The sequence below is a fragment of the Uranotaenia lowii genome, chromosome 1 (genome assembly GCF_029784155.1).
Source record: "Uranotaenia lowii strain MFRU-FL chromosome 1, ASM2978415v1, whole genome shotgun sequence".
In the NCBI taxonomy this organism is placed as follows: domain Eukaryota; kingdom Metazoa; phylum Arthropoda; class Insecta; order Diptera; family Culicidae; genus Uranotaenia; species Uranotaenia lowii.
This window is the reverse complement of record NC_073691.1, coordinates 163,269,900-163,297,583: the sequence shown is the minus strand read 5'-3', so window position 1 is coordinate 163,297,583 and position 27,684 is coordinate 163,269,900.

Below are 27,684 nucleotides of genomic sequence, written 5' to 3'. Positions count from 1 at the left end.
GTTTCGGGGATCTGCTTTGATCCAAGCCAGCGCTGTTTTGGAGTCTGTCCAAAAAACCGTCTTCACAATAGGAACGTCGTGATTTTCTCGTACAAATTTCGCCCAACGAACTCCTAAAACGCATCCTTGCAGTTCCAGTCTAGGAATAGACCAGGGTTTCAATGGAGCCAACTTAGATTTCGCCGCAACAAGGCAACATTGAATAGGCTATTTCGCTAGCGTCAACGAATACGTACACCTGCGTGTTTTTATAGATCTTCCGTGACGCCAGGTGAAAAAAGCATCGGGGAATCCTAATCTTTGATATAAACTCCAACACCTTGATCCAGGCTAGTGAACGGTAGACAATGTGCAACTCGAGACCTCATACACCCAACCTTCGGGTAGTGGTCATATCACCTCTTGTCTGCAACTCCGATTCTCTACCTCCCCGTGGTGCTAGCTGGCTGGGGTGCGAGCAACCTTAGCGGAGATCGGGTACCCAACCCCGGTGGATGCTCTGGTCGCATGCAAACTGAGTTAAGAGGCTTCGTACGCGCCTGTTCTCCATGTTAGGGGCGGCGTGCGGAGTGCAACAACGTCCTGGTGGTGTTCGGGACCCAAGACAGCAACATCACGACGGTCCTCCTGCGAGATAGTGGGGTTAGCTGTGGGCCTTGCGAGCCCGTGACTACAAAAAACATAAGCTACGAACAACGAACCTTGATCCACCTTTGCCATCTTTTATAAACGTCTTCGCTTATTTGCTCATCCGAACCTGTACCTTCTCGCCATAATTCTTGTATCCTACTGATGGATAATGTGGATAATGAATGGGGACAATAAATCCATTGGATCAAATAAAGTCATTAAACAACGGAGAACGTGTCTTTTTGTTGGCCGTGTAGCTGTAATGATTAGTTTCTGCATCTTGTCGCTCATTTGAGTAGAAAAACACAGCAGGTCTCCGAAGGATTCCATAACATGCCAAGTACTCGTTCCGTTTGCTCGGCTTCCGATAGGTCAAGACGTTTTGCTGTTTCCATCTCCTCTTCTCTCAAGCCACGTTACACTGCCAGTCCATTCGATCGCCAGTTGTGTAACTTGAGACCTCCATTACCATGAACTGTTCGGACATCTCGCGCAACTCGCAATGCCTCTTCTTCCGATTCAAAACTTACCAAATAATCGTCTACGTAATGGTCACGAATAATCGCTAGAACTGCTTCTGGGTATAACTCAGTATGTATTTCCACGTTTCTGTTTTTAACAAACTGCGCTGAGGCGGATGAGCAGGTGCTACCAAACGTAGCAACGTCCATCAAGTATATACTGGGTTTCTCTGCAGGATTTGCACGCCACAAGAATCTCTGCGAATGTTTGTCTTCCTGTCTGATGCGAATTTGGTGAAAGATCTCCTGAATGTCGGACGTAACTGCCACCATATATTGATTAAAACGAAATAAGACGCCGGGCAGGGATACCAGCTGATCGGGACCCTTCAGAAAAACGCTATTCAACGAGATAGCATTTGTTTGAGTAAATCGATATACGGGAGCCGCAGTGACGAACAGAAAAGTGGCTAGCACTTTAAGCGAAACTCTAATCTTTCCGTTCGAGATGTCATCAATAAGTTGGAACTATCGTCTACAATCGTGCATGAAGCTTAAAAATTATCCGGGATATCGACTTATAAAAAGGTAGTGACTGCTAATCGCTATGAAAAGAAAAACCCTATGACAAAAAAAAGGTTTCGTAAGCTTTAAACGATATTGTTGACAAAGTTTGATTGCGTGGTGATGGACGACGAAACCTACGCCAAGGCAGACTTCAGAAAGCTTCCGGGACAAGAGTTTTACACAGCAACCAGATGGGGAAAGGTGGCAGACATTTCTAAGTATATTAAACTATCAAAGTTGTGCAAGCAATATCTCGTTTGGGAAGCTATCTGTACCTGAGGCTTCTAAAGCGACATTTTTGTTGCAGCCGGGATCGTTAACCAGGAAATTTACGTAAAAGAGTGTCTTCAATAGTATTTGCTGCCTTTCCTGAAGAAACATGATTTGCTTGCTGTTTCGGCCAGATTTGGCATCCTGCGATTATAAAAAAAGGCCATAGAGTGGTATGCCGCTAACAACATTCAGTTTGTGCCCAAGGATAAGAATCCTCCAAACGCACCAGAACCTCGCCCAATCGAAAAATATTTGACGATAGCTAAGCAAAACCGTAAGAAGACCAGGAGTCTCGCCAATTTGGACTAGGACGACCGAAATCTTAACTGAATATTTTAACATCTCTTATACATATTTAACTTCAAAAAGAAAGATACTTTGATTTTTATTAAACAAATAAATAATTTACACGCAATTTGGTTTGACTACTTTTTGATCCGAACACCCTACATGCCAACCATGAAAAAATACAAGTTTTACAAAGATTCAACTAATTCTTCTGTTTCCAAGAACTAAAGTCGATCTAGTGAACATTTCACCTAAGAAATGATAGAAAAAATTGTTTGCCACAATGTAGTGAAGAAAAATATCATTTGAAGCCATTGGTTAGCGTATTTTTGAGAAATAATGGCATGGGCCATTAGACCGCTGCAAGCTTTGTATGAAAATTTCAAATTCTTATATTGCTACACCTCCCATAACTTTTTTTGATTGTTTTAGCTGCCACAAATAGCACTAAAATTTTTATAAGCGATCCATTCAGTACTGAATTAGCGCAACGAGTTTTAATTTGGTATGGAAATTTGTAGGGGAAATCAAATTTTTCATTCAAAAATCGCCACAGATGTACTGAAAATTCCAAAAAATTCAACTCAAAATGTTCAAAATATTCCTTGATTCTTGCAGTATAATTCATGTCAACATAGCACACACCTAATTTGTACCCCAGAAAAGTTATTCGTTGTTATAAAAAAAATCAAATTTTTTTTTTTTTAATTTCAAAATATTTTTATTTTTATTTTGGTTTTTTAGTCTTCTTATTTGAAAAATCTCAAAAAACTGCTTTGCATTGCCAGAGAATGTATTTCATACTATTCATATTATTAATAGCTCTGGCAAGCAAAGTCTGTCATTTTTAAATACTTTTCAATGGATTCAGATTTTTTTTTTATTTTGAAATGATTATAACTTTTTTTTTTAAATTCTTAGCTGCTTGTCATGTTAACAAGAAATAAAGTTTAAGAATAGTCAAATTTCAAGCTTATTTGAATTTTCTGGATGATTGAATGTGCAAAAGTTTCTTCTTCCATACAAATTTTCATACAAAATTGAAACGCGTTGCGCCAACTCAGGAATCAACAAAACTAATTTCTCATCTCAAATTCTATACTGATGCTTGGTGACCCAGAACGCATCGAAGAAATATTTGGGAGCAAAAAACATTTTTTGCAACTGTCTAATGGGCCATTTTACCAGCAGGTGCGTCTTGTAAAGTTTTCCCATATGGAATTTACTGGAACACAACGAAAGTCAGGTGCTTTTTTTTCTCTCGAAATCAGCTTTTATGCATATATGCACTTTGAAATCAAAACTAAAAGATCATATTTGAAGTTGAAATGATCGATTGAACATGAATTGTCTGAAACATTGATTTTAACTAGTGGCTCCAGAGAGTACAGTACCCTACAAAATGTACCTAACCAAATATGATGAACTGAAAAACCACAAAGATCGGGATTGAGATGTGCATTTATATATTACGGCTACGACGAAAAGAACCTTAATCCATTTTTTCATAACTTTTGTTATAGATCAAACTAGGATTTGGGACGGCTCCTGACGGCCACTTTCATTTTTTACGGACAAGAAGCCTACCGGTTCATCAATTTGGCCTTCCTTTGGTGACCGTAAATCGTGTTTCGGAACGAGGATCAAGTTAATCCAACAATAGAATTAGAAATGTCTTCCGAATCCCAGGTTTTCGTCAGAAATTTCCAACCGAAAAAAAATGGAACATAAAAAATGCAACTCAAGAAGCTGGTAAAAATCCAAAGCCGTCCGAGAAAAAAAAATCGCTGCCAGTTTTCTGCCCTCAGCTTTCATACTTGGCCTGAAATGGGACGAGTCCCGCCTTCTGGTATATTAATCTATTTGGCCGCAATTTTTCACACCGGATCCGACCTTTCGGCGGGGTTTTTTTTTATTTCTTTGCCACCTCGAATCATTTGTTAGCCATTCCCAGGAAGGCAAAAGGGGAAAAAAACATGACACCGAAAACAAGTGACTGAGAAAAGTTTTCCGGCTAGGGTTTGCCGTTCTTTTAGCGGCCATTTCTTCCGGGAAAATGGAAGCCGGACCCGTTGGAATGGTACCTGATTTGCTTTTTCCTGGATAAGGTTCTTCCAAAATGTTTCAAACACTTGACAATTTTCTTAGGGTATCCAAAACAGGATGTTTTTAAAAGGTATGTTTTGAACAGTTTTAATTATTAGAGTAGCACAAAATTTAAAACTCATCTTAAATATTTTTAATTTTTTGATGTTTTACTCCTGTTACCAATTTGGGGCCAGTGTCTTCCAACAATTACACTTTTTTAGTACAATACATTTCATGTGACTCTTTATAGCCTGAGGCTTGGAAAAATTTGTGCCACCTTTACATCATAAACATCCGAAGAAAAAAAAACTGGCGAAGAAACTGATCTTGAAAATGTGAACGTTTGGGGCGAAGGTAACGGGGCGATGATGTTTAATCTTCAGGTTCGTCATCTTTTTCCCGGACAGCAAAAAGTGTTCCCTGCCAAGGCAATAAATGACGGGCGCTGGGAAAGGTTAACACTTGAGCGGTGCAAAGGCAACAAGACGTTCGCCACTCGACGTTTGTCCGACTTAAGTGTCAGCACTTGAAGAGAGCAAAAAAGAAGAAGAGAGAAAAATGGAACATTATGTCACCTGGGGGTTTATTTTACACCTTATAAACATCATCATCGCTCAACTCAAAAGGCTGAAATGGTTTTGATGAGAGTGGGGTTCAAGCAGCTTGAAACGAAATTTTTTCGGATCTTCTGCTTGTTTGTGTTCTATGGAAAACGTCTTCAAAAAAGCGGAGACCATGTTTAGAAAAATTGTTTCAAATTTCTACAAATCTAAATAATACTGGACGCTATACAAATCAATATGGTACCTGGTGTAGTTATAATTATAATGCATTTCTTACTTTTTGATCACATATCTAAAAATGTTTTGCCCTATCAGGTAAAATGTAAAGAAATCAATTCACCTGTAGAAGAGGTTGCAAAAATTCAATGCCTATTTAATAAATCTCTGTGCAAAAATGCGCTGAAAATTGTACTGTACCAAAGATGATATGAATGAAAAAGCGATACTGACATAAAGACTCGAGCTTCGCTCAAGCAAAATTATACATGACTACTACATCCAAGTGAATAAAGAAAGATATGTTATGGGATTTTCATCACATTGGATAATTCATACAAAAAAAATATATAGTGAGAATCAAACTCACTGCAACATTCTCTTATCAGCTTGCCAGTCCGATATCTAACCAAGTGCACAATTTGAGTTGGTTATTGTGTTGAGGTTTATTGTCATCGTCCTTCTGCCACTGCCGATCACCAAAATATGTCATGTAGGACCGAGCCTACTGGTGGGTTTTGTGCTAATTAATAAGTTCTCTAAAGGAAATTTTCCGCTTAACAACTTTGTCCAAGACCTTAATTTTGTATTTTATTAGGCAAAAAAGTTATTTGCTGTTTAACAGGTGTTTGTCTTTTGGCAATCAAAAACTATAAATTCATTTGACATCACTGGTGGGTGCGTAGCGATGTATTTAATTATTTATTATGTCAATCGTAACGTAGACTAGTTTGATACATGATAAATGTGTATTTCCTTAAGAATAGGTTTAAGCAGTGCCTGCTTTACCATTTTTCTTAAGAGTTTAGATTTCTTCAATGAAAATATTGTTGAAGTTTTTGCCGAGACATTGTAAAGTCAATAGTTTCACAGTGTTGATTGTAAGAGGCCATCATGCGATTTATTGGCCCGTTTTTCGCGTAGTTGGTGAAAAATAAATTTCGATTTCGCCGATTGTGCGAAAGTGATTAATGAAAAATTTCTTCGTGTGAAATTGAATATGGGTACCAAACAACGCTGCAATATTCCAGTCAAGACCTTACATAGGCAATATATAGTGTTTTTATTGTGTATTGGTGTTGAAAATTAAACAAAAGCGCCTAATAAAGCCCAGCATGTTATTTGCCCAATGGATGATAGTATTGTAATGGTCTGTGAAAGTAAGTTTGGAGTCTAAGATTTTTCCTAAATCCCTGTCTCTTTCACATTTTTCTACATTCTGATCTCCTAATGTAATTGTTATGATTGGTGTTGTTCTTTTTCTGCTAAATGATATTAAGTTGCATTTTTTTACATTGAGCTTCATTGCATTCATGAATTTCATTCTGGAATATGCTGATGTCTTCTTCATTTCTTATTTCCAAATTGAGCTTCATGTCGTCGGTATAAATGAATATTTTGAGATTTTTTGAGAATAAAGGAAATGTGATTTATATAAAGTAACTATAAACTCGCCGAAAAAAGTCGATTAATTAATTCACAATCAATCGCGGCGATAAACAAAAAATCCATTAAATAAAGTGCCGATGTCCGCGAGTTCGAGCCCAAGAGTAAACATCGAACACAGTTGTACCGAATAGTTTTTCAATAACGATCCGCCAACTGCAACGTTGATAAAGTCGCGAATGCCATAACGATGGTAAAACGACTATAATCGAAACAAAAAAAAATCTATAAAGTATGAAAACTAGGGGTCCTAAATGAGATCCTTGCGGAACTCCTGAAGTGACTTGAATAGGGAGCGGTTTCTTTCCATTGAAATTTATTATTTGTTGGCCATTCGTTAGGTATGATTCAAGCCATTTCAGGAGTTGAGATTTTATTCCATTTTTTTTGTAATTTGAAAAGAAGCATTGGTATGTCTATGCGATCAAATGCCTTACTAAAGGCTGTATAAAGAGCTTCCACATGGTTGCCATTATCCATTGCATTCAATGAAAAGTCTATAAATTCAATTAAATTAGTTGAAGTTGAACGGCCTTTGAAAAAGCCATGTTGCCTGTCAGCTATTCGGTTCTTAATTTAGGAAAATAATTTTTCGTTTATAATTGCTTCAAAAAGCTTTGGAATGCAAGAGATAATGGCTATTCTGCGACAATTTCAAATGTCCGACTTTCGACCAGATTTGAATATAGGCACTAAAAATTAGCTTTTCCAAATTTAAGGAACATTTCCTGATTCCAATGACATATTAACAAGCCAAAACAATGGAGCTGTCAGTTCCAATGCCAAACTTTTCATGAATACAGGAGGAATTCCGTCTGGTCCTGGACCTTTCGAAGCGTCTAGATTTTTTAGTCTTTGCAGAATATCCTGCACATGAACTTGATTAATGCGAATGTCCCTTAAGAATTCTGGGAAAAATGAAAAATAATCGCGATCACGATCTTCTTCATTAAATGTCGTATAAATTTCTCGAAAGAAATTTGCAAAAAGATTGCAAATTTGCTCCGAGTTTTCACCGACATGTTCGTCAAGGTGCATTTTTGACGGAAAATTTTCAGTTTTCAACTTTGTTTTCACGTAGTTGAAAAAATTCTTTGGACAAGTCTTTATTTCAAGTTCAGTTTTAGCATTGTATTCTTCAAGTGCATTGCTGATGACCAAGTTCAGTTGATCGCATAAGTTCAAATACGATGCTAAATTTTCATAAGTATTGTACTTTTTGTAAATTTATGTGCTTTCTAGTTCCGATTCTTTAAGTTCATGATTTATCTGTTGCACCAGACCGGGTACTTAGAGTTTCGGCGACGTCTTTTTTTCTTCAATGGTGTTTCTTGTGAGATAATTCCAAATAAATTTTTTTTAAAGACGTCAGCAGCACTTTCGACATTTCCTTCATTCCTAAAACTTTCTTGCCAATTGACACTGTTTAATCTATTCTTAATTTTTTCATAATTTGCAGATTGGTATTCGAAGACTTCTTCATATTCGCAGTCGTTGGGTCTGTGTTGTTCATGTATAAATATGGAATATTCATATTTTTCCATAAGGGGTTTTGAGCTACGCAAAAATCTTCATAATTTTTTTTTAGTAAAAGGTCCAAAAAGCAATTTTGCTGGTTTTTTATGTGATTAATTTGATTCAATCCCAAATTAGCAATTTAGTCAAAAATGAACTGCAAAGTTTCATTGTCTCCAACGACTGGGAGCTTTCAATTTCAGAGTCCTCGATGAAGTCAGCGTGGCGTTGATTGAAATTCCCATAGATATGAATTTTGACCTCAGCAGATAGATGGAATATTACCTCTTCAGCAGTGATGAGGAATTTTTCATAAGTGTTTTTAGGAGCATGGTCTGGTGCAAAATACACTGAGGCAAACACGTGTGTTTCACGTGCTAAATATGTGTGCCCTCACCCAAACCTGCTCAAATTCATTGAACTTTTTGGTTGGAATTTGGACAATAAATCAAAATTTTAGTCGCACTCTGTCTTTCGGAAGACGTTTTTGAATGTGCACTTGCTTCAAAGTGTTCGTATCTAATTCTACTCCCGTAGAAGGCGTCCTTAATTGCGAAAGTTTGTAGGGAGAGTGTGGAACTTATTGGTGCATTCGCGAAGTTGTTGTAGTCGATGAGTCCGCTCGCTTGTTTATTGCATGACTACTTTTCATCACGGACTCACATCTGTGGTTCTTTGAGAAGGTTAATCATTACCACAAGACACCTTGATGTTGCAACTAAGTTAAAACTAAGCGTATCCAGGATCGGAAAATTGGACCAAAATCGGTTGGATTTCAGTCCGTTCAACCCGTGAATCGGTTAGAAATCTGACCAGAAATCCAACCAAATTCGGACGAATTCAGTGCTCTGGTGACACAACTTTCCTGACGACGCTAAGTTTTTGCGATTGAGCTGTCAAAATAACCGAATGGTCAGGAAAATCTAACAAAATTCCAATAAAAACCGAACAGATTTGAACTGACAACTAATATTTTGACAGTAATCGGTCCGTTTGCGAATAAATTCCGACCCGGGATACAGTGAATCCCCGATTTTGTCACCCCCATGATGCATTTTAGGATGACAAATTGGGGACAGTGACAGGGGAAACTCAGGCTCCTCGACCTTTTCCTCTGCTGATGACACTCTTTTTTCTCCAGACCAGATGATGGAATTTGTCCAAGCAATGTACAAAGGACTCAGCCAATGCCGATCTAAGGAACAGCAAATCCAAGCCGCAACTAGAGTGTTGCTAAACTTAATAAGTCAATATGGTCCCTGAAGAAAGCATCAACAGCCTCAATTGGAATGCTTGTTCAATCAAGAACAAAACCCTAGAACTCGCCGATTTCCTTGAAAACCAAAAAATAGACATCGCTGCCATCACGGAAACTCACCTCAAACCTGATGTGAATCTCTAAATCCCTGGTTTCCGCATTGCCAGGATGGATCGCAACCAATCAGGGGGCGGAGGTGTTGCCATAATTTTGCCGTGCAACATTAACTGTCGGCTGTTGCCCAGTTTTGGGCTTGGAATCATCGAAGCGATAGGAGTTGAAATTGACACTGCGGTCGGTCCAATCACCATCATCGCAGCTTATTGCCCCAAGCAATCAACCATTCACGACGGATCGGCTGCAGCATTTCGCCAAGACATCATGAAACTATCTCGACGACGTGGGTAATACATTATTGCTGGTGACCTCAACGCAAAGCACCAATCCTGGGCCAATACTCGGCGGAATAGTAACGAAGTCATCCAACAAATTCTTGAGGAAGGTCATAACATAATCCTGAGTCTCCCACCCGATTGAGTCGCTCCGGAATCCACTCAACCATCGACATCTTCATCACCAACATGGGGAACATTTCCAATCCTATGACCATCCAAGACCTAAGCTCTGACCACTACCCAGTGGTGGCGAGAGTGGGCTCCCTCGTGAACCGACATCGAATCCTGCGACGGAGTTATCATCGTACTGATTGTGTCCAATTTCAACTGTGCGTTGACTCCTACATAAACTACCACACCCAGCCGCAATCATCTGAAGACATCGACCAGTGCCTACAAGAAATCGACGAAGCGATATCTGCAGCCCGGGATCAACATGTACCAGCCTCCAGATTGGTGAGTAACTCTTTAAATTTAGACAGGTCTACTAAATATCTCATCCGGCTCCGTAATATATATCGTCGTCAATATCAACGTTCTGGTCTCCCTCATCTGAAGACTAGCATGAAACGTCTCAAAAAAATTATTCAAATCAGAATCATGGACCAACGAAATCGAGATTTTGCAAACCACCTTCGCTCTCTCCCAGATTACAGCAAACCATTTTGGAAGATGACTAAGATTTAAAAAAAACAAACCTAGACTTATCCCTCCCCTTTCCTCTCCCTATCAAAACCCTACGATTTTACTAACCCCTGTCGAAAAAGCCAACGCTCTTGGCCAATATTTCGTAGCTTCCCACAATTTAGGCCGTGCCATAATCAGTCCGCACGAGTCTGCCGTTCAAATGGTAATGTCTAGCGTCGCTGATACTCCCGTTGAAATCCCTGTAGAATCAAGAATAACTGCTGATGAGGCGATAGCTTCAATCAAAGTAACAAAAAATATGAAAGCCCCTGGTTTTGATGGTGTTTTCAACATGGAGTTGAAAAATTTGAGTACGACATTCTTTGCTCACCTAAGTATGGTCTTCAACAAATGCCTTAAGCTTGGTTATTTCCCATATCGTTGGAAGCTAGCAAAAATTATACCAATCCATAAGCCCGGCAAAGACCCCGCAAGCGCTAAAAGCTATCGACCCATCAGTTTACTGTCCTCCATCTCGAAGTTATTTGAAAAGCTGATTCTTAACCATATACTTGAGTTCTCAAACCAGAATATCATATTTCTCCCAGAACAGTTCGGATTTAGAAGAGGTTATTCCATAGTCCATCAATTGCTTAGGGTTATTAACATCTTAAGGCGGAACAAGTCCGTATCAAAAACATCTGCATTCTGGATATCGAAAAGGCGTTCGATAATGTTTGGCATGATGGTCTTGTATATAAGCTGCACCGATCCAACTTCCCCATCTACATCGTGAAAATAATTAAAAACTATCTTGCGGATAGAAAGTTTCAGGTCTTCTTGAGCGGCCCTCAATCTGAAACATTCATCGTAGATGCTGAAGTTCCACAAGGAAGCCTCCTAGGACCTATCCTCTTTAATATCTACACCTCAGACGTTCCTCCCCTTCCGGGTGGTGGCATAATATCTATGTTTGCAGATGAGACAGCCATCGAGTGATTCGAGCTCTGACACGAAAACTACAAGAAGGCCTAGATTTTCTATCCGACTACTATAACAGCTGGAAGATTTGTATGAACGCGGCCAAAACGCAAACTATCCTATTTCCACACTCAAAATCACCTCGGCTTGTTCCACCTGGTAATCTAAAAATTCATCTTGCCAACACTCCCATTGAATGGTCGAGTGAAGTAGTTTATCTGGGTCTAACCCTTGACAGCAAATTGCTATTCAGATCCCATATAGATAAAATATCTACAAAATGCACAATCATGAAACGATCTCTTTATCCCCTTGTTAACAGAAAATCTTCCCTTACCCTTAAAAATAGACTTGCAGTCTACAAGCAAATAATCCTTCCCCTAATCGAGTATGCGTTGCCAGTCTGGGAGACATGCGCTAATACCTACCATTCTAGGCTAAAAATCATCCAGAATAACTTCCTTCGAATGATTCTAAACAGTCCCCCAAGAACTAGAAACTCTGAAATCCACCAACTAACTAGTGTTCAGATGTTGGGAGAACGGAAATCAATAGTCCTGTCGAGATTTAGAGAGTCATACGCCAGATCCAGTCATCAGATCATAGATGATCTGCTAGTTTAGTCTTAAGAATTCATAGTAGTAGTTAGGTAGGTTATCAAATTAATTAAATTGAAACTCTAATACTCTTCGTGAGAGAGAAATTTTAAATTTGTTTTGACAACCGAAAATAAAACTAATTCAAATGTTTAGTTCGTCTCGATAAAATAAAGCTGACGGGCCTTTCTGGCTTTGTTTTGACAACCGAAAATAAAACTAATTCAAATGTTTAGTACGTCTCGATAAAATAAAGCTGACGGGCCTTTCTGGCTTACCACTTAACATGTAAAATTAGCAGATAAAACTGAAAATACTGGAAATAAAAAAACATTAAACTTGAACTTGAAACTCCTGGAATGTTCCAGGCACGCAGGTTTCTGACAAATGAAGATGATTCTGGAGCTTTCTGAGCGTGCAAACAATTGGAAACGAGTGAAAACTCCAGAGCATTCCATGCGCATGGTTTAAAAATTAAAGAATATTCTAGAATCTTTCATTTCTTCAAGCAAATGACAATTGGCTTGAACATACTAAACTTAGGTAAAATTAAGAGAATAATACTAAACTAAAAACACAGAAGTTAAAATCAATTATTCTCTACAAATTAAAAAAAAAGCTAGTTTGGTGATTCGTTGTTCAATGGTTTAATAGGTTTTTAAAGTATTGCTTCAGTCCGGTATTGAAAATACTTCTGTTATTTATTGTCTTCAATTCTGGAAGATAATTGTACTTTATTGGTCCGATAAAACAAATTCTTTGTTATTCTAGGCTAGTTAAAGAACTACTTCGTAGTAGATGATGAGATTGTCTAGTGTTGTGAATACGAATACCCGCGGTAAATCATAAATTTTGAGAAGTGGAACTAAACAACAAGTATTTCAGTGTTGAGCTGTATTAAACTGAATTAATCTAATTCAAAAGGTGTTTTTTTAATTCGATCCGAACACCAACAATGAAAAGTCGAAGAGTTTAGGATGGAATCGAGTTTGAATTTCTTGGCCAAAATATGTATGGTCTTGGGACAGTATTTTCTATCAACCTAGTGAAGAAAGTATTTCTAAGACTGACGGAAAATTATAAATAAAGCCCACACAGTGGATGAATGAAGAAGTTGGTCTCGCCATAAAAATTCGCAGAAAAAGTCTACGAGCGCAGAAAAAATACGTCCATATGACTCGAAATATGAGGAATATAACAAAAATATTGTTTCGCACGGAATAACTGCCGAAAAATTATACGTAAAAGTTAACAGTGGAGTTGGGAAGAATTTTCAAATGGAATAAGCTGTCAATTTACTTGCATTGACGTGTGGAGACGAGTGAAAATCGAAAAAAAGATCTAACGCACACAAACAATTACAGGATCTCAATGAAACTTATATTATAGTTTCCTCGAAAAGATTCCTATTTACTTAACTCTAATCGATCGTACATCTTCCGAAGATTTGAAGGCTCTCTCACAAATGCCAAAACCACCAACCCATAGAAAGTGTTCTTTGTATACCGTGATCGGGATTCGATCTCACGACCGTTGGTTTAGAAGATTTGAAGGCTATCCTATACGCCACGGGCTGCGGCTAATGAGTTTATTTATTGAATGGAAAAAGAAGAGTGCAAGGCTGCTTAATAAAAATCAACGACCATTATACAGATGATCCTTCTGCAATTGCAGAAGGTTTAGGTTTAGGCAACTTCTTTTTTACTTTTCGTTTTCATAAAGAACAGGCAGAAATTAAAGCGACTCTCTTCCATCATATGGATTACCTCGATCAAGACTATAATCAGCCCATTTGATTGAACGAACTTCTTTTTGCTCTTGATAATGCTAAGGGGTAATCAGCTGGACCTTGCTCTATCGGATACCCAATTCTCAAACACCTACAAATTTTAGCAAAAGCAGTTTTACTCGCAGCATTTAACTGAGATGAATGAAATTTTCCTCCTACATGAAAAACTAGCCTCGTAGGTTCGATACTCCAAAAACGTATAAGTAGCTGATTAGTAGCGGACCGTAGCCTCAAACTGAACAAAAGGAAACTTCTAATAGCTGTTGGCAGAATATCAAAATGGGCCAAATCTATGGAATTCACAATGGCTCCAGAGAAGTGTCTCAGGAGCCACTTCTGCCTTTAAAAGCCTTCCCTTCAACCTTGTTGTTGCTTTTTTTTTTTAGCAATAATCAATTTCTGTATCAAAATGCTCGGACAATATTTCGAAAATACACCAGACTAGATTTACATAGCACTGAGCGTGTTTTACGTCTTGGAGATTAAAGATGGAACAGCTACAAACTGAAGGAAAATCAGGAAATAAAAACTAAAACTCGTGCATGAGATGTCCCAAGAATGATGATTACTTGTTATAACTCAACTGTGAAAAACAAGTTCCTACCAAGGTTGCCGAAAAAAAAAAATGTGTTTCGACGGAAAAAAATCTGACTTTCTTACCCAAAATTTCTATGAATGTTTTCTGTGATGCATTTTTTCTCAAATTTAATTCAAAAGTCATGTCAAATTGCGTCTTTTTAAATTTTACTTAAGAAAAATCGATTAACATTAAAAATTTTGTCATATTTTTACAATCCAAGATAATTATCCAAAATTTATATTCATATAAACAATTAAATTTTGAAAAGAAGTCAAAAATTTCTAAAATCTGTGAAACTCGCTACGGGAAAAATCCTTCTGCTGATTCTTTCCGAGATTAACGCGTTAATGGTAAAACACGTGCTGATTGAATGTCCACAATTTTTAGGCCCTAGATCATGGGGGGGCAACATTTTCAACAGGCGGTCCAAATTTCAGAAATGAAATTGACTGGTGGGCCAAAAAAAAAAGAATCAAATTGTTCTGGAGTATTAAAAAACTGATTTTTGAAAACGCTATAAAAACATTTGCCTAGGTCACTTCGAGTAAAGATTAAGCTTGCCAGATGGTCCGGATTTATCAGGGTTTGCCTGGATATTGAACACAAAATTTGGAAAAGTCCGATCCGGCTTGGTTGCCCGAATTTTATGAAAAATGGTCGGATTTATTTATCTTTTTTTGCAAAATCGTACAAAAAAAAATTAAATTGTATTGTGAAGTTTTTTTATTTATCCATCCAAAATAAGAATTTATTAGTAACTTTTATAAAGTTAATCATGAATGGTTTTGTGGAAGCCTAAATTACGATTTAAAATAAAAAAAAATCAAGTCTTGTTGTTATTGATTTGCTATTGATATTGCATGGAGTTTTGGTCGACCACTTTAAAATCAAATGCCCGGATTTTTCCAGGTTTTTAGATGAAAATAGTCCGGATTTCTCTGGCCCGGATGTGTACTGAAAAAAATCTGGCAACTTCAGTTTAGATTCATCTTAATTAGTCGTTTTTGTTACTTGCATATTTTTATAAATTTTGCCCCATTTGAAATTTTTTATGAATATTACGGAGTACGAAATTAATTTTACCTTCCAACTAATGTATGTACGTCAATTTTTTCAAGGCATTTATAATCTCATCGGGTTATTCATCCCAGAAATGTCAAATAAGGTGACTAGAATGGACATAAAGTCAATTTTATGATCTCCGAATATAAAAAAATGAACGTCTATTTTCCAAAGTTTTGAAGTTCTCCGTTTTTCTTAGAAAATATTGATAGACAAATAAAAAAACGCATAATGGTATTGTTGAAAAAAGTAGCGTTCACAAGTTTTTGACGTTTAAAAGAATAATTTTATAAACGAACTCTAGCTTAAGGTTGCCAGATTGCCCGGTTTTATCCGGGTTTGCCCGGATATTTAATACTAAATTTAAGAACAGTCCGGCCCGGCTCGGTTTCCAGGATTTCATTGAATAATGGCCGGATTTTGCCCAGATTTAAAAATTATGACAACCTTTTTAAAATTGACAACTGACATTTTACAAATTTGTGACAGTTTTGATTGTTCAAAATTTTGACATTTTTTCACTATTGTCACATTTTTTACATTTTGAAAATTTTTGAAATTTTTTTTAAAAAAGACATACACCGTCTTAGCCGATTTAGGCTTTACAGACTGAATAAATGACGTGGACAACTAAAGATTAACATTTAATGTCCAGTACCGAGATGGGAATCGAACCCATCAGTGGGCCTAGCGATTACCGGCTTACCACACTATTGACATTTTAGGCATTTTTGACATTTTTGACATTTTTGACATTTTTGACATTTTTGACATTTTTGACATTTTTGACATTTTTGACATTTTTGACATTTTTGACATTTTTGACATTTTTGACATTTTTGAAATTTTTGATATTTTTGACATTTTTGACATTTTTGACATTTTTGACATTTTTGACATTTTTGACATTTTTGACATTTTTGACATTTTTGACATTTTTGACATTTTTGACATTTTTGACATTTTTGACATTTTTGTCTTTTTTGACATTTTCGACATTTGGATGGATGAACGACGTTGTTGAAATAGAATTCATGTTACGAATGGTTGAAGTTGTTTTAAATGTATAATTTTAATTATGATATATGTATATGTATGAATTTCATGTTTGCGTATAATCAAAAGTATTGTTGATATTCGTGACGTTATGATAGAAAAAATTATAATAAACGTATTTTTTCACAGAAATTTTTTTTCATCGGAAGTCTGATTTTCTGTTGGCCTTAAATGTCAATTAAAAACAAAGATTTCGAGTAGTTTTTTATCAAAATCGGTTGAAAATTGAAGAAGTCATTGTCACAGACCAAGAAAACCGCTTCGTAGGCCACAAAAAGTTGGTCGCGGGCCATGGTTTGGCCCCTCATGGCTCATACTCTCGAACGATGCAGTATTTAGAAGAAGAAAAAAATGTACAGTAAAAACCTTTTTCCTAGAGACGAACCAGCCAAAGGCTGAAAGTCTCTCTTATAAATGCAAAAAAAGCTCTACGAAAAAAAAAAATTATTAAAGGATTAAGGCAGTTATTTCAGTTGTTCACATAGTAATTACATGATAAGAACAATAACTCACGCACCGAGTTGTTCCAAACAGTCTTGAATTTGTTAAAGCATGTGTGTTGGTGCGCAAACATGCGTGCCATTGTGCCTATCAGAAAACGGTGTTAATTACATAAAACTCCAAACCATTCTCATCGAGAGGGCTGGGTTGGGTCGTGTACCTTCCGGTTGATTGACATTTTAACGTTCCATTATGGCAAACTTTTGAGGGCGGGAAAGCTGATGTGCGCATAAAGCGACACGACTTGATTGATAGCTAATAAATTATTTCCCCCGACTTTTGTTGATTAAATCTCTGGCAAAGTTGGATAGTTTCAAGACGAGATGATACTTCGGTTCGGAGATTTTATCACACCGGGGGAAATTGAAATTTCGTCAGCCGATGAAAGCTGTTGAATGGCTTGAGGGAGGATTTCCCAAAAATGTTTACAGCTTCGGTCGGAACCATGTTAGCCCATATCGGCATGACAAAGTTTTGCTACGTTAAGTGTAATTATATTTACAGGGATATGTCGTTGTTGGCTGTGTCGAAGTTTCAATGAATGATGAGACTCCAACCGTGATAACAGTTCTAATTCAGCTGAACGGCATCGTTCAGTGACTATTTTATTCATTTAGCGTTAAATGTTTACCGAATGAGCATGATTTGTTAACTTCTGGTGAACGTTACGCTGATGTGTTGGTTTGATTTTAATATTTTTTTTAAATATTTTAATAGAGTCAAAATATTTTTTTTTTCTAAATTAAATTTAAGCTTAACCCTGTGCGCGTTGCAACACATTCATTTTTAGAAAATTGAAGAAAGAAAGTGAACTTCTGTTACTTTATGGTATTTTAATACTTGTCCTTAGAAAAGGGAACGTACTACTTTTTAAAGTGCACAAGAGCCTACCGCATCTCCTAATCATACATTTTGTTCGTTTATTTTTTTTTATACTGAAGTAGGATTTTCCTAACGAAATCATATCGTTCGGATTAAAAGTTTAGTTGTTTTAGAGGTTTAGGGGTTTAACCCCCCTCCCCCCCCTCCCCCTTGAGATTTTTTCCAAGTATAATTTTCAATTCAAGAAACCAATTAAGCAAAATGACAAAAATGAATTATAACAAAAACCAAAACAAGAAAAGTGCTAAGTACATCAAAAACATGATATAAAAAAAAATCATCAAACTGGTCTTTAATTGACTAAAAATTACGTTAATCATGATAATAACTGTTTTTTTTAAAGTAATATGTAAAAAAAAATGCAAAACAAATCGTTTGATATTGGCAACATTGGATTTTGGCACACGGAAAAATTGAGTTATACATAAAATGTGTTGAGAATACACTTTCATTTAGACTAATCGATTGATGCTCAAAATTAGTGTATTCCCAATTCAATTCTGAGTAGATTTGGGTTGCCAATGTTCAAATAAAAAAGCTCATCCGTACGGTATTTGACTGGTGGTTTGAGAAATTATAAGTCCAATGAAAAATGGTTTTATGAGTATCTCAAATACTTAAATCGTTAATAAACGTCTTTAAATTAAGCAGAAGGACATTATTCGTTTGTTGCTTCGGGATCCCATTTGAAAGGGAACAAGAAATGTACAGAAATTGCGTACCGTCAAACGGGGCATCATGCAACAGCGGGGTTCGATGCAACATTTAAATAACACTACATTGAATCAATTTTTAATTTAATGTATTGTGATAAAGTTCTCTTTTAATGATAACAAAATGATGATGACATAATTTCTCGCATCTTAAGCTAGTTGTCATAAGTTTTTTATTTTAATGTAAAATTTGAAAAATCGAGCAATAAATGTACAAATTTTAACATTTTTTGATGCCGAAAAAAACTTTACCCAGTATGACGGATCGGCTTGATAAAATTACCTACAAACTTTTTACAGGTTTCCTCATGTTATACCAACATTGTTGGTGTAAAAATATTTTTCGAACAATCACCCAATTTTTTTAAATGAATATTTTTAAAATTCAGTTAGGTGTCTGGGGTTAAATGCAACAAAATGCAAATCAAAGAAATACCTTGTAAATCTCGTTTCCATGTGCTGGAATATGAATGTTTTGCATCACGCGTTTGTAAACAGTTAAATTTCATTCATCCAAACATTTATTTTTATGATTTCAGCTTGTAGAATTTTTCGTAGTATTATTTACCCCTAAATGTATGCAGTATCCTTATTTTCAGAAAAAATGTGAAAATTTGTTTTTACAGACCCAAAAACTACTGCAATTGGTGTTGTCATGCGTAATGGTCTTTAAGGCATCTCAAATATATTAAAAACTATGAATTTTCGTACGTGTTCATAAGATTTTTCATTAAAAACAAAGTTTGTTGCAAGTTACCCCATTTTCTAAGGAGTGTGAAAATCGCATGTTTTTAGAAAATTAAAAATAACTGAGGAAACCAATATTTTTTTTAACTACGCCAATTTAATGCCCCAGCATCCTTAAAACTTTTGATGCATAAAGGATACGATTAACTGTGAACATAAGTTTTTTAGAAGCCAATGAAGTTGAAAATTGTTGCATGTTGCCCCAGTTGACGGTATGTACTTTGATTTTTTTAAATTTTCACTCACGCCATGCCTCATAAGAAATGATTGGTTGAAACATTTGAAACAATTTTATTCATATTTGTAGGTTGCGAGGAACACAGGGAGATATGAAATAAAAATGTTCCGGCACGATTTATACTAAGTGGTGGATGACGGACAGCAACCGAAACTCAACGGATCGGAATACAAAGATGAAAAACTAGACGTGAACCTGCATGAAAGTTCACTAATAATTATAATTGCTAAATGAAGTTAACGTTCCAAAAATGGTTCAAAGAAAACAGGAGTAAAATGAGCCTGATAGATCGGAAAAGATAAAAGCCGGAGGAATTCTCGTGCGTTGCAATGAAGGTATGTGTTTTTATTTTAGTTAATTGTGCCAATTGATTATTATTGCTGTCAGAAAAGTAATTTCCTGTTGACTGTTAGCAGGATGGTAACTACTTGGCTGAGAACCCTCTGTGGAAAGTCTACTTTCGGTGTTCTTCGAAGCGCACCCAAAGGATAAGGGCATCGTATAGTGCGTGGGCTATCAGAAATATATGCGGAAATATATTCGGTGCTGCGAGACGCCGGCGGCCAACTTTTAATTGGTGCGTATTTTCAATTCCATTCCGATGAACAACTTATAAAAATTTGTTTTGATTCTAGTGGCACTTTAACTGCGGAACATGCCCGGAATTTGCTGCCGTAATTTCCCAGTACACCATCTGTAATCTACAAAATACAGATCCAGTGCCATCTAAAGCGAAAGCATTGCTCGAGCGAAAGTCTTACTTTTCGAGATAACCAGAATGTCACTGGAATGCTTTGGCTGCAAAATACTATTCGATACACCGGGGGGTTGTATCCGTTAAATGTAAAAAAAATATCGCGAGACGCAAAATTTGTTTCCATGCAATATAATTTGGCTGTATTACTAAATCGCCTAGTAGACTATTTCGTGTAATATACAGCGGTGTGTAGACTCGCTTCGGAAAGAATCATTCGGCTGATTTTTTCCGAGTTTAACTTGTAGTGTGCAGATTGATTTTATCTTCGTTCCAATCATGACGTGATTGCACACAAAACGAGGAGAACAGTTCCGAATTGATGTTTTCCTTGCCTCGCAGGAATAAAATCGCACCAACGAAACAACAGAACGAAGCTTACCGTACACGAATGCTCACGAGCGATCGTTGCCCGACGGCCGAGTTAACATTCCTCGCACCCTTCTCTCTGTCGTTTCCCGTTCCCTTGTATCTATCTCTTTTAGCCACGCCCCCATGCGTTGTCCGATTGTTGTGTTCGGCTGCCGAACGAAAACGATTTTTTCTAATCCGCAGCAGAACCAGCGTTACCACATATACAGATTTTTCTGTAAGTATACAGATTTTTTGGAAATTTTGTAACACAGAATCTGTATATACAGATTACAGATAATTGGAAATTTATACAGATTTCATACAGATTTTCATAAAATCAGAGATTTTCCAAGATATTTTGATTTGATGATTTACTTCGAGTCAATCAATAATAATCTACTTTGATGATTCAATCATCCATCAATTATCACGCTTGCAAATAAGAAAAAAACTTCCAGATTGAGGTTCGGAACCGTTACAATGCAAAACAACATGCAAATGGTAATAGAAAGTTTTAAAACCTGTGTTTAAGAATCATATACCAAAATTGGTCATTGCCTTATAGGAAATGTAACTTTTAATGGTAAAGACTACCCAAGCAACCAAAAGTTCGGATAACATTCCTCTATCAGGTTTAATCAGCTTAATCGAGTATGCTAATATAACTTCTTTTCAGCTCAATTTTTAAGTAGTTAAACGAACTTTAAAGTTGACTAAAAGTTCGCATAAATCGTCAAACAACTTCTAACCAGCTTCAAAATCCACTTTATAAGCAGCATAAAAAAAATCGAAAAAATTACTCTTCCGCTCCTTCAATTGCCTTCTCAAGTCTGCTATTTTGATTCATATTAATCAACTATATTTGTTACTAACTCACATTACATTTAAAAAACATGTTCTTACCAAGCCTCGAACCCGAGCTCACCGCTTGAAAGTTGAGATCCATACTTATTGCCCTATATGAACATCATGAGTAGGCAACGATTTTACTCGATGTGATGATTTTCTTTAAAACGACTTCCAGGTTCATTATTTCTACTTAATTCCCACTTTCAAGCTGTTAAAAAGTTCTTCCGGAACTTAATGTGTACTTCATATAGTTGTTTCCCAAGTAACGCGATGTGTTTATTTATGCAAACACGTGTTGAAGTTCGAAAAAAGTAGATTTTAGCCTTTAAATCTACTTCAAAGTTTCTATAATACGAAGTTCTTTTGAACGCCCGTTGGAACTAATTAAAAACTTTCAAGTTTACAAAATAGTACAACAGAGACTTTTTACGAACTATTGAGCTGTACAAAAAGACTTGCAACCCTTTGATAGCTACTTGATTTTGAAAAAAATGAGAAGTACGTAACAAGTAGATTGTTTTTCTTCATACAAACTTTAAAGTTCCCAAAAAGTAGAAACAGAAACCAAAACAGTACTTTAAAGCTTTATTTGAGTATTGGCTGAACTTGACAAAGAATGAAGTTCCATGGACCTCGAAAAAGCATTTTGAACAGCAAAAAAGTTCCACAGAACTTTTGTACAGCTATATATGAACTTATTAGTTCGTTCCTTAAGTGATATTCGAACTTTTGGTTGCTTGGGTATAGACACAATGTTCAAATCCCAACTGGTTGTCAAACCCCACAAGCACACAGATCGTTATATTTAACGGAATATATCGACCTTAAACTTTGCGTGACCTTATTTTTCACACATGGCGGACATGTATTTTTCCGTTACAATTAATCGGACAAAGTTAAACCAAAAACGGTTCGCTTATACAAAATTTCAGGTTTGACATATCGCACAAATAGTAGCCCGCAGTAATGAGCAGCGTAGTCCAAATGAGAGCGCCACGCATTATAAAAAGGTCACCGAAGTTAAGCGTAAGTATCCGGAATGAAAATTTTTGATACAGATTTCAATACAGATTTTTGAAATTTCATACAGATTAAAAAGATTTTTTGGCTCGAAAATACAGATTTAAATGTGGCAACGCTGAGCAGAACTGTACGTTCGCTTCGCAGATGTTTCCCCCGATTGCTGTTTACTCCTGCCGAGTTTACCCGAAGCTTACTTCCTGATGCTTTCCGAGTTGAACTTTAGATAGCATCATTGCAGATTGAGTTTAACGAAATAAAATCGTTCTGCAAAGAAGGGCAAAGTGCGAGTATATAGACTCGCGATTTTAACATCTCTGGTAATATATTGTTTATGTATGTAAAATGATTCTAAAGACAATAAAAACTAATAGCTTGTTAGTAAGAAAATTATTTAATTTATTTTTTTATTTAAAAACAACTTACTTTTTGGAAGAACTTCAAAAATGAATGGACATCTCCATGTCAAAATATACAGAATTGACTAACTGGCTGTATTTTTTTTCTTTTTCTCGGGATTTTCATCCGAAGGATAATTCATCCCTCTTCCTTCCGGGGCAGTTGTTTTTGTTTTGTTTTTCTTTTTAAATTTCTGCAAAAAGATTGGTCATACGAAGGAATGACAGCACTTCTTCCTCCTCATCTGGGTCGTTGGAAAGAATTTCTCGTAGGCTGTTTGCAAGTTGCCCGACTGTTCGGGCTTGTTGGTGAACTAGGCATTGCGTTAAGATGTGTTTAACAGTTAGTGGCACATTACAGGCATGGCATACGCGGGAGTCTTCTCTTCCCATTAAGTGACCATGAGTCAGCCTTGTATGACCAATACGCAGCCGTGTCAGGGTTCGTCGTTCAAGGAATGCCTTCCGGTCGTTCCATCTTGAAGTGCAGTTCTTTACCTCTCTCAGTTTGTTGTCTCGGCATACGTTCCACTCATGGCTCCAAGCGAGAGAAAGCTGTTCCTTTAGCCAGTGGATAGCATCTTTGGGAGGGATGGGTATATTTGGTGGTTCTTGTTGACTGCCTTCAGTAGCTAATCGGTCTGCGGTTTCATTGCCCGGGATATTGGTGTGTCCGGGAATCCAGCACAAGATTATGTTTTTCTGGATGGCAAGGCGGGATAAGTCATGGATCCTAGGATGCTTAATATTTCCGGCCAAAACAGCTTTTAGGACACTGGCCGAGTCGGAAAAAATAACAGACCCGGATTGGGGGCACATGTCTTCAGCTGCTTTCAGAATAGCGAAGACTTCGGAACTGAAGACAGAACACTTAGAGGGTAATGCAAGTGCTAGGCTGCCAGTACTACAAAATATCCCGCATCCAACACGGCCATCAGCGGACTTAGAACCGTCCGTGTAAAGTTTGGGAAGATCTTTGTATTTTCTCTCGACGAGTTGAAGGAAAAAGGACTGGGCGATTACAGAACTTTCTCGAGCGCGTAATTTAGAAAGCAGGTTTAGATCCACTTGTGGGATTGGCGAATCGTATTTCCATTGTCTAGGTTCGGGACGAGCAGCTATTGCAGGAAGAGATGTGTTGTGCTTCTGTAGGAAGTCCTCAGCTCGTCTGATCATGGGGACAGTTGAGTCACGTTGGTAGGATAACCAGCGAATGGCTTTATGCGTTATGTTCTTGGATAGGACGTTTTGAAAAGGATGTTGCCCACTTTCAGCCATTAGGGATGTTATTGGGCTGCTTTTAAATGCTCCGCTAATAATACGGATAGCTTGGTTGTAAGTTGGTTCGAGACTATTAACCCTTTAATGCATGCCTTTTTTTAAATGAGAATATCAGCTTTTGATTCATTGGAATAATAACATTTTAATTCTAATAACACATCACAACAGGTTTGAAGTCGTTATTTTGAGTATTAGAAAAGTTATGGCCAATCAAAGTAAAAAAATAATTTTTGAAATTCTCAAATAATTACAATACCGTTTTGCCAATTTCTTCCAAACCTTGATAATTGGGTGCAGAAAGGTGTTTCTGATTGATTGAGATTAAAAAATTTGTTAGAATTTGCAAATCTGAAGAAATAAATACGATTTTGCAAAAACTACTTTTTTCGAAAAAATAAATAAATTTGATTTTTGCAATTTTTCCGCATTCTTTGTTCGATATCTGAAACAAACATTAGAATATCGCAATAAAAATACCATGGACTGATTTATTTTAATTTCTAGAACATTTTTTGTGAATACATCACTCAAAAATTTCCTCGCGTTTTCGAGATATTTGGATTTTGATTAGTGTTGTTTTAAAACAACACTATGCATTAAAGGGTTAAAGATACGATCTTCTCCTCTACTGAACAAGCCAAGTCCATGAAGCATAATTGGTAGGAGCCACCAGTGAACAAAACGGAATAAAGATGTGCGAGAACCAGCGCCCCTGGCGCTGCAAATTTTTTTAAGGATGCCCAGCTTTGAAATAGAAGACTGTCGGACTCTGTTGGCGTGTGAAACAAATTTTAGTCGATCATCCACCCAAACGCCTAAGATGCGGGTGATGTGAACTAGAGGTATTGTTTTGTTGTCCATAGTGAGTGGCGGTAATTTGCTTGATCTTCTCTTCCTGTGACTGAAGTGCATTAATTTCGATTTTTCGGGAGCGAACGTGAAACCCATGGTAGGTGCCCAGTTGGCTATTTTATCGACATCTGTTTGTAACTTCTTTCAAGCTTGTTTGGGGAATGGTGAGACGGAGAGGAGGGTGATGTCGTCGGCGTATACTAGCATTCTAACATTATCCGGTATGATGTCGAACAGAGACTGCATTCCAATCAAGAAAAGCGTAGGGGCGATGACGGAACCTTGGGGAACCCCGTTTGTAATGATACGAGATGGGGATAGTTTTCTGTCGGTGAATACTCTTGCTTTACGGTCGGACAGGAAACTTTTAACAAAATGGCCTAGTCTTCCCAATATTCCCCATTCTTTGAGAGTTTTTAATATTTTGTGCCTATGAACCCGATCAAAGGCCTTTGAAAGGTCCAAAGACAGGCATTCAACATGGTGGTTTTTTCCGAGGGCATCGTCTAGGATACTTTCGAGGACTGTCAGGTGATCATCTGTTGAGCAACCAGGGCGGAAGCCGTACTGTCTTATATCCAACCTGTTGCTGGACTCAAGCACGGAGACGAGACCATTCGCTCCAAAATTTTTCTTGAACAGTCAAGGAGGGTGATGGGGCGGTAGCTATCAATGAGGTCTAGGTCCTGTTGCGGTTTTGGGATGGGGATGATAACCCCCTCTTTCCATTGTTGTGGTATCACCCCGTTCTGCCAGATTTCGTTTAATATTTTAAGGAATACAATTTTGCCAATGGGTGGTAGGTTCTTCAACAGCGGGTATCCTATTTCGTCATGTCCTGCGGATCGTCCTTTAACTTTTTGGAGGGCAGCACCAAGCTCCTCGAGGGTGAAATCGGAGTTGTATTGCAGATTCGAGTCGGTATTAAAATCGATAGTGGTCGAGTCGTCGTTGGTGTAAGTACTAGTAGAAGAAACGGACGCAAAATGCTCGCAAAAAGAATCAGCTAACTGAGCAGGGTCATTGGAGTACTGGTGACCCAACAGGAGATGGTATCGACTGGTGCGGTTTGAGCCATTCAAACGTTTAATTTTTTCCCAAAGCTTGGCGGATGGAGTATTGGGATTGATTCCCTCAACGAATTCTTTCCAGCAGTTGTTTTTAGCTAACTTAATAGCAGCTCGAGCAGCCGAGCGTGCAGCTTTGTACTCTTTAAGCGCGGTTTCCTTATTGTAATGGTCATTTGGAAGGCGTCTAAGGGCACGGAGCTTTTTTCGACGAAGCTTGATGGCTTGACGAACTTCGGGACCCCACCAAGGGACGGCCGGCTTTTCAGGCGCGCCGGTTGTACGTGGTATGTACAAGCGTGCGGTGTCAAAGAGGAGCTTAGCGAAGGAATCGTAGGTGTGTTGATTATATCCTCCAAGGGCACGGTCGATTCCGATTTGACAGCCAATCCAGTCAGCTTCCTCGTATTTCCACCGAGGTCTGGTGGCAACTTGGGGTGTGGATTGTTCCAAGGATATTATAATGGGTATGTGATCGCTTCCATGAGTATCATTCAGGACTTTCCAAGTGAACACTCAAGTCCAAGGCAGAAGTGTTACCAGTTGAGGGGTCGATTCTTGTTGGCATAGTGTTATTTAGTGGGATAATTTGGTTAGATGAACAAAAACTATCTAGGAATGCACCTTTTCTGTCAGTTTGTATACAGCCCCAGCTAATGGAGTGAGCATTAAAGTCGCCCAGAATTAGGACCGGTTGGGGTAGCTGTCCAAACAATTCTTCAAGTTCATGGGAATATTCGTCAAAACTTGTTTGGGGTGAGATGTATAACGAGGCTATTGTTAGGTTGATTGGTGATTTGAGACGGATGCAGAGCACATTAAGTGGAGAGTCAATAGTAATAGTAGTATAGGGGTATCCAGTTTTGACGGCTAGACTAGGGTTACCATACGTACTCTTTTAAGAGTACATGTACTCTTTTTCGATCGAGAAATGAGCGTACTCTTCTTTTTGTGAAATCTTGCGGTTTGTACTCTTTTTGTTGAAAGACATTTAATCAGAGAAACGAACTTTTTTCTTAAAGTTCTTAAGTTTGTGTACAAGAAGTCCGAAAGAAATGCAATACTTTATGCATTCATGTCACGGTACTTCAGGTTTCTCTACTTTGTTGAGTTTTGCAAACGTTGAAGTAAAATTGAAAGCATCACAAATCGATTTAAATCTAAATATTACGTTGAAAACAAGTTTTATTTTTCATGAGCAGTACTTTTCTGTAAGTAAAATTCAACAAATTCGAAAGTTTCAAAACAGCTTTTGAGAAAAGCTTCTCACAGGCGTCGAAATAAACTGTACAGGCAATCACAGGCTTTTTGAAATGCAACATTTTCTCATGTTTGCGATGTTCTCTATCTCTTCGAATAATCCAACGACGATAACTTTCAAGTTTTTTTTAAGTCATAATTACCAGGTAAGTCACATAATTGGCAACTTATTGCAACTATTTGAATGGTCATAAATTTCCTGGTGTCTCCCGTTTCTCCTAAATATTTTGAAATATGATTTCAACGTACTCTTTTTGGTGGTGAAGGATATGGTAACCCTAGGCTAGACCAGATCCTTGTCCGTAGTTTGTACTTAAGTGGAGAGTGTAATCCTTAAAAAAGTTTTGGGGTATCTTGTTTTGATATGTTAGGGTTTC